At 35.9% G+C, this 14999-nt stretch overlaps 1 long non-coding RNA gene across 1 annotated transcript; it reads right to left on the minus strand.

Moving 5' to 3' along the window:
* Positions 1–9000: 9000 nt before the first annotated feature.
* Positions 9001–14511, minus strand: LOC110902706. The gene is made up of 5 exons (XR_002571345.2): positions 14431–14511; positions 11642–11706; positions 10071–10119; positions 9755–9926; positions 9001–9370 (listed from the first exon to the last, which is right to left on the minus strand). It is a non-coding gene; the product is annotated as an uncharacterized LOC110902706 (long non-coding RNA).
* Between the last annotated feature and the right edge of the window lie 488 nt (positions 14512–14999).

Raw genomic sequence — 14999 nt, forward strand, 5'->3', positions numbered from 1 at the left:
GGATTTGATGATATGATTATTATTAGAATCATCATGCATGTTCGTAATCAGGAAATACTTGAACAAATTGTGTGTTGAGTATATAAATCATACTTAATATGAAATAAGTTTAGTATGATATGATAAGATGATGAAATATTCTTGATTAGAAAGATGTTGATACCATCATGTGTTAAAGTGATTTAACCGGTAACATAAGAATGACGATACCGGATAATTGGCCAAGAAATTAAACGAATAGTCGAGCTACTTCGTGTAAATTATTTGTGTTAATAAGCCGTTTGACTTTTTAAAGTCGAAATGGCCAATGATATGATCAAATGATAATTTTGACATAAAGAGCGTAGGATAGAATAGTCGTGAATAATTATGACTAGTCTAACCATCTTACAATTTACAATGATAGTTTGACGCTTGACGAGCTAGGTGAAAGCTTGGGAAGAAAACGGGTCAAACTAATCAAGCATGAAGAAGAAGCATGATCTGGGTGCAAGGTAAGTATATCTTACACTAGTCATATAATTTAGAATATCCTTTTGTCGTGTTAATTACGAAAAAGACAAATACCTAATTGGGATATGGTGTTCCGGCGTGTAGTCGTACGGAACAAGATAATCAAATATGATGAGAAACCATACTGATGGCTAAAAAAATGAGTTAAAGCGGTAATTCGATCTTATTATGACGAATGAAACGTGTACTTTTAATGGTTACTATATAAGATAAATCATAATAACCAATAAGGGCAAAATGGTAATTTGGTCACACGTTGACCATAACCGTTAGTTTTGAAAGACAATTATGACGTAAGCCAAAATGGGCGAAAAAGTGTTAAGAAAAGGGAATTATAAGTGAAATGACCGCAAGGTGTAAATCGGAGCGAGTCATATATACGAGGTGGTAATAAATGTCATCTCGCTAATATAATTGGTCATTTAGACCAAACGGGTCAAAAGGTGAAATCATCACCCTTTGACAATATCGACTAATGGGTTGATCCGAGCCAGGTATGTATAATAACACAACTCATCATGTAGAATTTGGAGTTCTATAAGAGTTACACAAGATTAAAATATCGATATTCGGTTATCTTCTAGGTAAACCGAATAAATTGAGTTATGATCATAGTGTTTTAGAAGCACATGGGTTTACAAACAATAATTATAGTTAAAAGGTCGGATTTTGAGTCAAACAAGTATTTAAAGGTCCTTGTAGTAAAAGAAGGATGAAAATTGACCAAATTGCCCTTGTAAGCTAATTCGAACGAACGACCCCTAAAGGTGGTTCGGAAACAAGTTTTATGATTAAATAAATGCTTAGAATGAGTATAGGTAGTGAAAGATGTAAATTCTTGGGTCGAAAGACTTTATATGAGTCTTTGCCGTAAAATGATAATCCGAGGGGTAAAAACTCGGAACATGTAGATATCCACATTAAATCCAACACACATATAGTTGTGGTGGAAGATTACTTGATAAGAAATGTAGGAATAAGATGCTAGAAATGAATGAAAGCGATTTCAAGCTTTAAAGTGCTTAAATACCCTTAACGGGTCAAAATAAGCATACGAGCGAAAACGGGTTTAAATTGTGTAATAAACTTGTGATTAGAACCTAATATGGTAGATAACATTAATTTGAAGAAGTGTATGTGATATAAGGATCAAACAAATATGTTTGTTTGATAAAATGCATAAACGGGTTAAAATTCAGTAAAAAGGTAACGAGTCGAAGGCTTAGAAGTCTCAAAATTTATTATGTTGGATGTTGGATTTTAACTCCATATGATGGAGAATTAAATTACGGACGCGTAAGAAAAAGAATCGCGTAAAACGGATCAATAACGAAGAAGTTATGGTCGTTTCCGTAAAAAACTGGCATTGCTGAAAAATGCAGGACCCAGCTCCAGAGCTGCTGGAAAACGGTCTCCCTCGCGTGGCAGCGAGGGAGCAACTGGGTGCCTTCGCGTGGCGTGAAAGAGCACTGTTTTAGCGAAAAAAATTTATTTTAATCAGTTTCGCTTCCCGGACTCGTTTAGATACGTTCTAAGTTACGTATGAGTAATCTAACTCATGTTTTATGAGTTTCAGGTACAAATTTAGCATCGGAGGACGATCAAGCACAACGAAGAACCGAACACGATCAAGAAATAAGCTTCTGCACTATGTATCGTTGTTACGTTAAATAACGAAGTCACACATGTTGTATAGTTTTAATTCTGTAAATAAAGTTTAATGAAACCCGTATTTTCAATGTATTTGAAATTCTAATTACCCGTTTATTTTCTTAAATCATACGAAAATCTTTAAATAATAATAAGGGTGTTACAGAAGGTTTAAAAGGAATGATTAAGGAATTAGAAAAAGGATTAGATGGAATTTTGAAATTCCATAAGAAAAGGATCTGGATACCTATTCAAGGAAACCTACGAGATCAAATCTTAGAAGAAGCCCATAAATCTAAGTACACGATACATCCCGGAAGTGATAAGATGTATCAAGAAATAAGGAAGAATTTATGGTGGATAGGAATGAAAAAGGATATAGCAACCTATGTTACTAAATGTCTACACCGTTCACAGTTAAGTTGAACATCAGAAACCCTCAGGGTTATTGTAACAATTAGAAATACCAATATGGAAATGGGAATTGATAACATTGGACTTTGTTACCAAATTACCCAAGACACGAAAAGGTAATGATACAATCTGGGTGATTGTAGACAGGTTAACCAAATCTGCTCATTTCTTACCAATGAAGGAAACTTTCAGTATGAACAGTTAGCCAAGTTATATGTAAATGAAATAGTTTCATTACACGGAATTCCTTTATCTATTGTATCTGATAGAGATAGCCGTTTTACTTCTCATTTTTGGACAAGTTTCCAAAAAGCAATGGGAACCAGGTTAAATCTAAGCACAGCTTATCATCCTCATAGGGACGGACAAAGCGAAAGGACAATTCAGACAATGGAAGACATGCTTAGAGCCTATGTAATTGATTTCGGAGGAAATTGGGACGATCATTTACCATTAATAGAATTTTCCTCAATAACAGTTATCATACCAGCATTAATGCTACACCTTTTGAAGCACTTTATGGACGAAAGTGCGAAACTCCGGTCTGTTGGTCAGAGATTGGAGAAAAGCAACTATCTGGACCAGAGATAGTGTAAGAAACAACAGACAAGATTATTCAAGTCAAGGAAAGACTAAAAGCAGCACGATATCGTCAAAAGAGTTATGCAAATAACAAACGAAAACCATTAGAATTTCAAGTTTGAGATAAGGTATTATTAAAAGTTTCTCCATGGAAAGGAGTGGTCAGATTCGTTAAAAGAGGAAAGCCAAGCCCAAGGTATGTTGGACCTTTTGAGATTATCAAAAGAATAGGACCAGTAGCTTATCAGCTACAACTGCCAGAGGAAATGGCAGGAATACATGATGTGTTTCATGTATGTAATCTCAAGAAGTGCTTAGCAAATGAATCATTAGTGATACCTCTTCAGGACATAGAGGTAAATGAGAACCTTAAGTGTATAGAGAAACCACTTCAGATTGAAGATAGAAAGATCAAGAATCTCAAACACAAAAGACTAGTTCTGGTCAAAGTGAAATGGGATTCCAAGAGAGGACCAGAATATACTTGGGAGCTCGAGTCAGAAATGTAAAGGAAATATCCACACCTGTTCCAGTAGATCTCGAGGACGAGATTTAAAACAAGGTGGGGAGGATATAACAACCCTCCTAAAACCCCTTAAAACACCCCCCCCAAACGCCCTAATTCGACCTCGTATACTCGTAAACGGTCCTGAATAACATCTATATTAATGAAACACAAATAAAACAAATATTTAATGGTGCTCGTGGACCACCACCTGGTCCCCAGATCTGCCGCGGGGCGCGACGGAGTGACACCAAACGACACCATAGGCCGCCACATGTCTAGGTGCGTTTGAAATCTAGTTAGCTGATTAGCCAAGGCTAGAGCCTAGCCTAGGTCCCTCGCGAGCCACGAGGGAGATAGCAGAAAGAGTCACGGGGCGTGAGCCGCCCTAAGTCCAACTATAAAAGGCATCAATCACCCTCAGTTTCATTTGTTTAATTCTTTCTTTCTCTCTCAGACGTATAGGCAAAATATAATCGGGTATTATACCCCTAAAACGCGAAGCTCTGCCTCGTTGTAAGTATTATAACCCCGATCACGTATTTGTTACCCTACCCGATTGATCTAGGGCTCCGTAACGCATGTCAAGGCTCTGCCTGACTCAGTTCGTTGGAGTTCTGTCTCGTGTTGTATGGCTAACGTGATTTGGGTTATCTTACTAACACGTGTGCATTGTTTAATTATAATAGATAATAACCAGGAGATTCACCAGGAAGCTATAGTATTATCTAAGTTTACAATGTGAGTACATTCTCATTTTGTAAACCCATTTTGTGAGTCATTCTCCTTTTGTCACCCTTTGTGATACCATTATTTCAAAAAGTTTTACAAAACCCAAACTATTTATCAGTTATAATTACAGTGATTGAGTCTTTGTATTCTACAATTGCTGCCAGTATTATGGGGTTGTTATACAGTACTTGATAACCTTCACAATTGGGCACGGGTATCCAATGTATGATATGACCATAGTCACAGATCCGTCGAGTGACAAGTACTGAACGAGTAATTGGGTAGATATAAACATTGTAATCGCTCTCAATACTGTAAAATTATAAAATATGTTTTGATTAAAGTGGGATGCACTCGCCGGTATTTCTTGCTGATAAAACCATTTTAAAACGCGTTTCAGGTAATTTAATGTGAAGCTAATAGAAACCAGCTGGAGAGCACTGAAGGCTTAAAGAAGTGGCTATAAAAGTTACCTAAATAAAAAAGAGATATTGTTTTCAATAACTAGGGTTTATCCCTCTAAATATATTGTAATGAAAACTTGGGTTTTATCCCATTTAATTATTATAAAAAGTTCGGTGTTTTTAAACTCTGATAAATATTTCCTAACTACGGTCCTGATGTCTCATTTCTGCTGCCAAATTAATAAACACCGATACCACCGGCTGTGTGTGTGGTCTCGCGGTCGCCCGCTTCCGGGGTAGGGGTCGGGGCCTGCGATAAAAAAGCTTGAATCCGTTATTCTTAAACTACTATTAAAACTTTAAACCAACCCCACGAGGACTGTATCCCTGCTGACTCAGACCAAAGGGTTAAGAGTGATCGCCGCCTTTTACGACGGGTCCACCACATTTTGCATTAATAACTTACTTAATTATCTTTCAATATTCCGATCTAGTGGGATTGTATCCTTGTGTAACTCCCCGTGTTTCGAAAGTCAAAGTCAAAGTCAAGATTGAAGTCAAAGGTAAGAAAATATTGCTAATTGCGATCTGTCACTCCTTGCTCAACTCCTGTTTTGACTTCTTTGACTTGTAGATAGTCTATTTATTTTATCGCATTAGTTGTATTATGTGGAGTACATGTTAATGATCGAGGTTTAATTGTTATTCATCGCATGTTTATCGCTTATCGCATCGCAATCGCACTCACAACTCAAATTATGCGTTCTGGATATTGTTTTACATGTGTGTGCTACTTATGTGTTACTTGTGCATGTTTAATTATGTTTATGTTGTGGTGATTAATCGAAACGCAATCGCAACTCTATCGCAATCGAGTCGCAAATGCTAAAACGCAAGTTATTTATAGTGATTGTATGTTAGATATAGTAGTTAGGTTATTTGCGTAACTAATGGGTAAATTTATCGCATCGCTCATTCGAAACGCATCGCAACACTCAACACGTGAATCGAAACGAAAAAACTCAGCACGCCGGACACCGGATCGAGTGGCCATCCGATCAGATTACCATCCGATCGAATTGCCATCCGATCGAGTTGCCATCCGATCGGTGACCCATCTGATCCGTGCACACTTTCCTCTTTTGGAAACCCTATAAATACTCTCCTGTCACATCTTTTGTGATGTGACAGCTCCTCCACTCGACCAGCTCGCTCAAGCACTCATTTCTCTCGATTTCTCGCGATTCTTGTAAGTTTTCAACCTAAATCTTGTACTTCTAAGATCTACACGCACTTCTTCATCATTTTCTCTTTTGAATCTTAACTTTTAACCATGAAATCAGTGGATTTGAGGTGTTCTAGGGTGATGTCATCATGGAGTTCTTATGAACTTCAAGTCTTTACCTCATTCCACCAAGAACAACTCAGATCTGAAGAATTTCCACAAGATTAAACAATGTTTTCGCATAGATCTACACATATTCATGGTTAAAAGGATTGAAAGATGGTTTTCCAACTTTCTTTCAACTCTTTTACACTCAATGCACTCAAAACCGATAGAATCGGAGCTCGTTCTGATCATCTACTCCTTCTTTGTGATGTATTGGTTCAAGATCTGATTTCTATCTGAGAGACTACCGATTTCAGGTTAAACATGAACAACCGGCTTGAATAGGTTAACTGGTCGGACTAGGGTGGTTCCTCTTCGATCGGGTCACTTGGTTCAAGGTGGGGTTTCTGTTGTTTAGCACGTCATCACATCGTCTCGATCAAAACTGCAAAACTATCAAAACAATCAAGTGTCAAAGACGGTCAGGCCGTTGGGACGGACAGTCATCCGATTGGACAGCCATCCGATCAGACATCCATCCGATCGGCTTACACTTGGTTCCACACCTAAACTTTTATTTCCACTTTGCAAGGATCTGGACGTCGAACAGATTACCATCCGATCGGATTGCCATCCGATCGAATGACAATCCGACCATGTGACATTTGGAACTTCGATACTTAATCATTTTCATAATTTTCAAATATCATCAGTAACTAATGGATTGCCACCCGATCGGATTGCTATCTGATCGAATGACAATCATGCTGTGAACTTGTTCTCACTAAGTGTCCTACCAATCGAATCGCTACCCGATCAAACCGCCGTTCGATCGATCGACCTGAAGGGTAAAGATACTTCTCTGTTTTCAAAATGCTACGACAAAAACTTCAAAGCCATCATACACAAACACATCCTTACCAAACAAGATGTCAATTCAATCGAATGGCCATCCGATCGGATGACCATCCGAACGGATTGACATCCGATCGAGTGGCTATCCGATCAGATTGCCATCCGATCGGATTACCATCCGACACTTGGTATTTTGCACCGTTTTACACGCCGCATATCGTTTATGCTATCATTAACTGTTCAGGTTAATCTCTCTCAGCGCTCCCTTCAATCCAAGAGAGTGTTTACTTGTTAAACACAATCTGTGAGTATACTCAAACCCTTTTTTGCTTTACGCACTTTTGGGTGTTACATATGTTACTTATTCTAACCCACAATCTACACACGACGCAAACACTATTTGTACGCTGACCGTTATTGCATGCTACGTGTTATTCGATGAATGCTTGTATGTTCTGTTAACACAGTGATTGTCTCCTGACACCTTAGCAACGATAGTACTATAGTTTGGACTCAGCACCTGTCATGGACAGGGGTTGTTAAGGGCTTCATTTCACGTGTCCCGGTGGGGATATGTGTTGCGCATTCTACAACTCGTAGTCACGTCTGTGCATATTTCTCTGTCGATAACCTACTTGCCTTCACTTTGTACATGTTACATGCTGGTTACGCGTAAACAATTTCAAACTCTATTATGCTATTATCAAACTTGTATGCTCACCTTTACACTATGTGTGTTGACCTCTATTTTAACGTATGTGGCAGGTGTTTAAATGCTTAGGATGCTTTGCTTGCTCTTCGTGGAATCAAGTAGGGTTGAGAGTCTAGAAACAAAGACAATTTATTTTATTTGAAATCTGAGTTGTCGAAACAATTTATTTGTCTGTGAGATACTATGTCTGTATTAACTGATTTGCTTAGTATGTTATGGTATGGGACGTAACTTTAAATATTTGGTAAAATTAGTTGTTATGGATTTCTCCTGGACAACCTGTTTCGCTCAGTGTCGCGCCCCAATGTTTCCATCATCGGTTGGGGTGTGACACCTTGCTGACTCAAACCACTAGGTTGAGGGTAACGTCGCCTCCAAAATAAGGGCCTACTACTATAACTAAGATAATCTCTTAAAATGCCAAAAGTGCGGAAATCATCAAAAGGGTACATGAAAGATAAGTTGGACCCAAGTGATTCTTTTAAATCTTTCTCGTCTATCATTTTTATTTTATTTTTATTTTCTGTTTTTATCTTTTTATTAGCTTAAAAATCTTTTCTTAAAAGTTGATTCGATTAGACGTTAACGATAAGCCGGTACTAAAAGCTATTGTGTCCTTGGACGACCTCAGTATCTTACCATCACTATACTATGTCCGTGATGGGTATACTTGCCCTAGCGTGTGTGTAGAGTTATAGTAGAATATCGTGTTTTATAAATTTAAAACTTGAAATCGGCTAGTAAAAAAAGCTAAAAATATAACTAAAATATATATACTCAGCCACGCACGCCACTCACAAATTAAATTTGGTTACATTATCCTTAAATCGATTTTTAACCAAAACACTCACGCAGGATCTTTCGGTTGGTCTCGTTCTGCTGCTCCATGTAGTTTTCATCTGTGAATACAAAACAGAAAGTTCATTGTCAGTATTAGTAGAGGAAGAAGTAGCAAAAGTTTTGGATCCTTGACAGATGATGTCTTCTTCTGAGCATTATCAACATTCTTCTGGAATGGTGGGGGAATAGGAGGAAACATCATAGAGCTTTGAGATGAGGTAACCGCTGGCATGGCAGTGAAGTGGATTTCCCCTGAGAGGCCATGGAATTGATGAGAGTGAGCAAAAAAGGATGAAAATCTTTAGAACTGAAGCACCACTTGCCTCATGGTGGGCGCCGAATTGTTTTGGTCAAAAATCTGATTAAGAATAATGTAACCAAATTTGTAAAGTGAGGTAGAGTGCTTAGGTGATGAACAATGGAACAAATGAATGTTTGATGAATGAAATGATGAACACAATGATTTGTACGAGGAAAAGCCCTTGATCACTAGTAGATCGCCGACATAAAAACCTCGGATAGTGAAAACTATCACTATCAACTATATTGAACAATAAAAATTACAACTTCGGATGTTGATCAAGTGTAGTACAATCGAATGCTATGTGTGTGAGAGCTCTGGTTTGCAATGTATGCGAATGTGTGTGTGTTCGTAATTGCCACTATGTTAACTAACACTTAATCAACCCATTTTGAAATAAGCTAACAACTAAGTCTGACTTTCTTGGAACACCACATTCACCCCATGACCATTTGAAGAATTGGCACATGCAGTATCTCAAACGAATAATGCCCGAGATTTCAGCTGAGACTTAGTCCACGTCGTTCATAACCTGCACATGAACATTAGAAAACATAGAGAACAATTGTTAGAAAACATAAGTAATAATAAGGATCCTTGATCCTCAAGCTCCCTGCATCCAGGCAACATCTCAGGATACATGATCCACAATTAGTAAAACCTATGCCCTAACACCTTTCACTTTATAATCCACCAAAAACAACCTTTATGTTCATGTTTTGATACAGGGGTCAACCTTACACATTAACTTTGTTTGTTTTTCTGGTTAACACCCCTCACATGCAAATCATATGAGGGTATTTCGGTCTTTTCAACCCTGTCTTTTTTTATTAATAAATTAAATTACTATGCTCCCACCCATTCATATCCTTAACTTTACCCTTAAACCATAGTTGAGCTCTTAAAATTAACTAACCAGAGTTAAGATGCAAGCCGGCTTTGTAAGTTCGCCACTCCTCAAAAAAGGTTCCATGAACCGCAATACATCTATCACAAGACACTTAATATATGGCCATCCTTCATGATTATCTTGATTGAGTAGTTTTGGCATGAAATCTTTAAGAGTGACTAGCTCAAGCCATGCAAAGCTGAAGAACAAACATCATGCTCAAACAATAATTGTTCAACACTAGAACACTAATTTGCTTGCTAAATATACAAACGTGTAGGCAAAAGTGAACTATTAAATTAGTAAACAATATGTATTCCTTTTAATTGCAAGTTACACGTACCTGATTTCATGAACTTTGCAGGCCAGGGAATGAATTGAATGAGCTAGACCTGCCAAAACCAAAAGAAGCCAAGAAAATTAGTAACATGAAACACAAAAATAATAATGAATTTATTTTTTTAAGGAAGAAAAACAGATACATGATAATCTGCATCACCAATGACCAAGTTCACAATAATAAGTTCATTCAAAATGTTGTTGAATACTCAGAATATAGCTTAGGTTAAATGACGATGATTTCTTTTTATTTGTGTCTTTTGTAATGAATCCCCTATAGCATAAAGGCAAACTAAAATTATAACTATCACTAATCATTCATGTCCATGTGTAAATATGCATTATGGTAGTAGCTCATTATTGTACATGAACAGAGGACAATTACAAATAACCAGAAAATAATTCCTCCAGAACTAACTAGGGAAACATGGTATCACTTTGTAATTGGTAGGCACCCTATCACACATATGAATTCGTCCACGTGTTTAAATATATTTCATATTACGAGTGCATAAATAAAATGAAATTCCTTCCCAAGTGACAATCTCTTCAAATTCCTACTCTCAAAGAAAAAAGATAAATCAAAAGTCAAAGCAAATGCATGGAGATGTTCGAGGGGATTCATTTGCAACTACCGTGAATTCTGCCGGATTTATTTGCAACCCTCCGAAGTAACTTTCCTGCATCAGAGGGTCCACTTGTTACGGTGAACACAATTTAGTCCTCTAGTTTCTCCCTCTACGTGTTGCAGATGTGAAGTGTGCACGGTGGTGTGTACGGTGGTGGTTAGGGTGGTGTTGGTTGCTTAGTTGGTGATCGACGGTGGTGCAGATAGATGTTTTCACGTTTATTAAATAAACAAATAAATGGGGGTGAAAAAGAACAAAATACCCTTACATGCTTTTCATGTGAAGGGTGTTAACCAGAGTAAGAAACGAAGTTAGTGTGAAAGGTTGACCCATGTATCAAAACATGAACATAAACGTTGTTTTTGGCGGATTTTAAAGTGAAAGGTATGCTTTGCAGTTTAGATGAAACATAAATGTTGTTTTGTGCAATTTTGTCTTAATTAATTCAAGCTTTGGTTCTATATATGTTTGGTTCTAGAATGAATCTTCCTTGAAATCAAGACACGCACGTGAGACTTGTTTGTTTTATTGGTCTATGCATATGGTTTAATTCATGGTCAAAGTTTAAGAACACTGGCTACATCCATAAGCATAGTAACAACTTCAAATTCAACTAGATTCTTATAAGAATGCATTCTACCTTGATGCTTCCATTTTCAAGGGTTGTGTTGGTGTATTTAAACATGAGAATTTCTTGAAACTACATAACTTTCTCTTTGTGATGTACACTCCTAATTGTGTGTGATATACTCACCTCTTTTCGCATTAGCAAATAAAAAACTTCAAGCGTAAGGAATAAACAGAACTGAGGTATTTTATAATGTAAAAATGTGACAATAAATAAAAACAAATATGATACGGATATCAAACTAATAAAAAACAATACCAAGATAAAACATTGTAAGAAACTCCAATGAATGAATGAATAAAAGGAATAAGAATTTACCATATTTGCAAAATTTTAATTCCGAGACCACCAATTCCAACAAAGGATTATTTTCTGGGTCAAACCTGAGTAAAGAAGATCCATGGACAATGATTGAGAACACAATAAAAATACACAAGAAGAATTAAGTCTCAAGCTGCAATTGTCCCATCTAGTCCCAAACTATAATAATCCAGTTCCTAACTAAAATATTAGTCCCATTACAATAATAAGTCCCACAATTATCCAAACCACAATAATTAAAACGTATTAAACAATATACTTAAATCTATTAATTTATATTTCATTGAAAACACAGTGTACTTTATGTAATATTTTAAGGAAAATAAATACAAAAAACACTAAAAATAACATAGATGAGAAAAACAAAACACAAATTAATAACAGATATTATGTTGTTAGAAACAACACATGGTTTATTTGGGGGAGACTATTTGCACACTTGGTGTGTAGATAGTCAGCCCAAAAAGGGTTTTTTTGTCCTATATGCACACCTTGCAGTGTCGAGCTTTGACTGCGTTTTGGTCCTGTCAACCAAACACCCGGTCAGTCTTTTGTCTGGTTGACAGGACCAAAACACGGGCAAAGCTCGGCGTTTTGATCCGGTCAACAGACCCGTCAGACACCCATCAGTCTTTTGTGTCTGGTTGACCGGACCAAAACGGCGCGCTTTGGACACAGCTCGACACTGCAGGGTGTGCATATAGAACAAAGGATCCCTTTTTGGTGTGCATATAGGCATTTGGGTGTGCCAATAGATACACCCATTTCAAATATTTGTTACTACAATCCAAAACAATAAATTTGCAATACAAAAATAAATAGATAAAAACATAGGTACTAGTTGTTAGTCATTTGAATGAATACCAGAAGGGTAAGTTTTTACATAAATGCTTACCTTTAGGGGTGCAAACGAACTGAACGAACGAGACCTTGTTCGTGTTCGTTTGTTAAAGAATATACTTGTTCACGAACGGTTCATGAACGCTCACCGAACGAGATTTTATGTTCGTGTTCGTTTGTTAAGGAAATAAACTTGTTCGTGTTCATTTGTGTTTGTTTGTTAATGTTAGACAACGAACAAAAACGAACATTGATGAATACAAATTGAAATAAACAAACACAAACACGCGTTCATGGATAGATCATATAAGACACTAACGCTTATAAAATATTTTATTTGTCGGGATCTTGTAATATTTAAATAATATATAAAAACAAAACACGAATGAACTATCGAATACAAACGAACACGTTACCAAACGTTCACGAACATAAATGAACGAACGCGACCTTTGTTCATGTTTGTTCATTTAACTAAACGAACGAAATTTCTTGTTCGTGTTCGTTTGTTTAATAAACGAACGAACACAAACGAACTTCCCGCCGAACGGTTCACGAACTGTTCGCCGAACGTTTGGTTCATTTACAGCCCTACTTACCTTTTATTTTCCCATGAGTAAAATGCCAAAATCGTCCTAAAGTTTAGTCGTATTTGTTTGTTTCATCCAAAATGATTTTTTGTGCATTTGGGTCCTTCGGGTTTGTGTTTTATTACTATTTTCATCTAAATCACTAACTCAGTTTAATTTTTTGTTAAGGTAAAAGATATTTTTGTCCTTTTGTATGGAACAAACGAATATAAACCAAACCTCTAGGACGATTTTGGTTTTTGGCTTTAACATTTTTTGTTTTATATTTTTTCTATTACTTGGTTTTTGGCTTTAACATTTTTTGTTTTATATTTTTTCTATTACTTGATTCCCTTTAATATACCTTAATATAGCTTAATGGTTATTATTTTTCATCACTTCTTTGATATATATATATATATATAGGTAGAGGATCCTGTAAAAAGTGCTCAAAGTGTGAGAAGTGTATTATAAAACTATATATAATACTATATAATACCATATAAACACCGTATAACAATATGTAACACCATGTAATCCCATATAACACTATGTAACACTATATATCATTATATAACAAATATAACACTATATAGAGGGGAATGTTCAAATCAAAACCACTAGTTATTGTGAAAACTCGAAAACTAATTAAAAAAGCCAAAAAACATACCAATTTTTTTTGCATACCAATTTTCGCAACTTTATATATATATATAAACATTTGTAGTGCACGTTACTACACATGTGTATTATTACACATGTGTACTACAAATTTTTTTTTTTAAAAAAAAAAGTTTTTTCTTATATATAAAAACCTACGATTTTTATTAAAAAAAAAAAATTGGTGTGTTTTTAGGCTTTTTTTATTTAGTTTTCGAGTTTTCACAATAAAAGTGGTTTTCATTTGAACCATCCCCTATATATATATATATCTCACAAAAAGGCATTTTCAAAAAAAAAGTTATATTATTACTCAAAATACATTGAAATACCCCTTAAAATTTCATACGACTCGGCCTGACTCGAACCAGACTGAAAATTATTATCACATAGCAATATACAAACAAGATGTTCAAGAAGACATAAGATAGCATCAAGACATGTTGGTATATATTTTTGTTCGTTAATTACCTATGTAAATAAACAACCGTTATTATCGATTCACTTTGGAATTAACAAGATCAGCTAAAAGGTTGATCCAAACACAAACACACAAGAGAGAACACTAAGGCTAAACGATCAAAGCAAGAAACAATTTTTAAAAATAGCAAACTTTTCATACGGTAATAAATAAAATAGTGAACCCACACCATATCAATCAAAAGATTTTTCTAAACAAATTAGGAAATTATACAAAAAAGACGTGTAATTATATACCTTGTTTAGCAATGGAAAAGCTTTTCTATGTGCAAAGGCCAATAAAGCAAGTGTATGCACCACTCTATTTTTGCCCACAATAGAAGAATGAGATAGATCAGTTCGATAAACCTTAAAAGGGAGAAAGGCCTCGAACTTGTATTTATAAGGGGCATGGTTGGTGGGTGAGGGAGGAAGGAGAGATGATACAGCTAATGACAGGCTGTGGGATTGAAAGTTTGTCTAAACCACATCCACGTGTTAGTCATACCGTAACTGATAATGTGTATCATATTACTTAAATATCGTTACATAATTATATGCCTTTAAGATGGTTTTATTTGATAGGTGTGAACACAAATATACGAGTTTCATCTTTAATATTCTTCATAACAAATAAATGAATGTATTTTAGATTTATATCGATCTTATAAATTATAATATTTACTAAACAATCTCATTGCTTTCTATCTTTTTAACACTTGTATTTTTTAATAGTTATATAATGCACTAGGGGTGTGCAAAAAACCGAATTAGTCGACTCATAACCGAACGAAGTGACAAAACCGAACCAAATCAAAAGTGGTGAA

This window comes from Helianthus annuus, chromosome 13, assembly GCF_002127325.2.
Source record: "Helianthus annuus cultivar XRQ/B chromosome 13, HanXRQr2.0-SUNRISE, whole genome shotgun sequence".
Classification (NCBI taxonomy): Eukaryota; Viridiplantae; Streptophyta; class Magnoliopsida; order Asterales; family Asteraceae; genus Helianthus; species Helianthus annuus.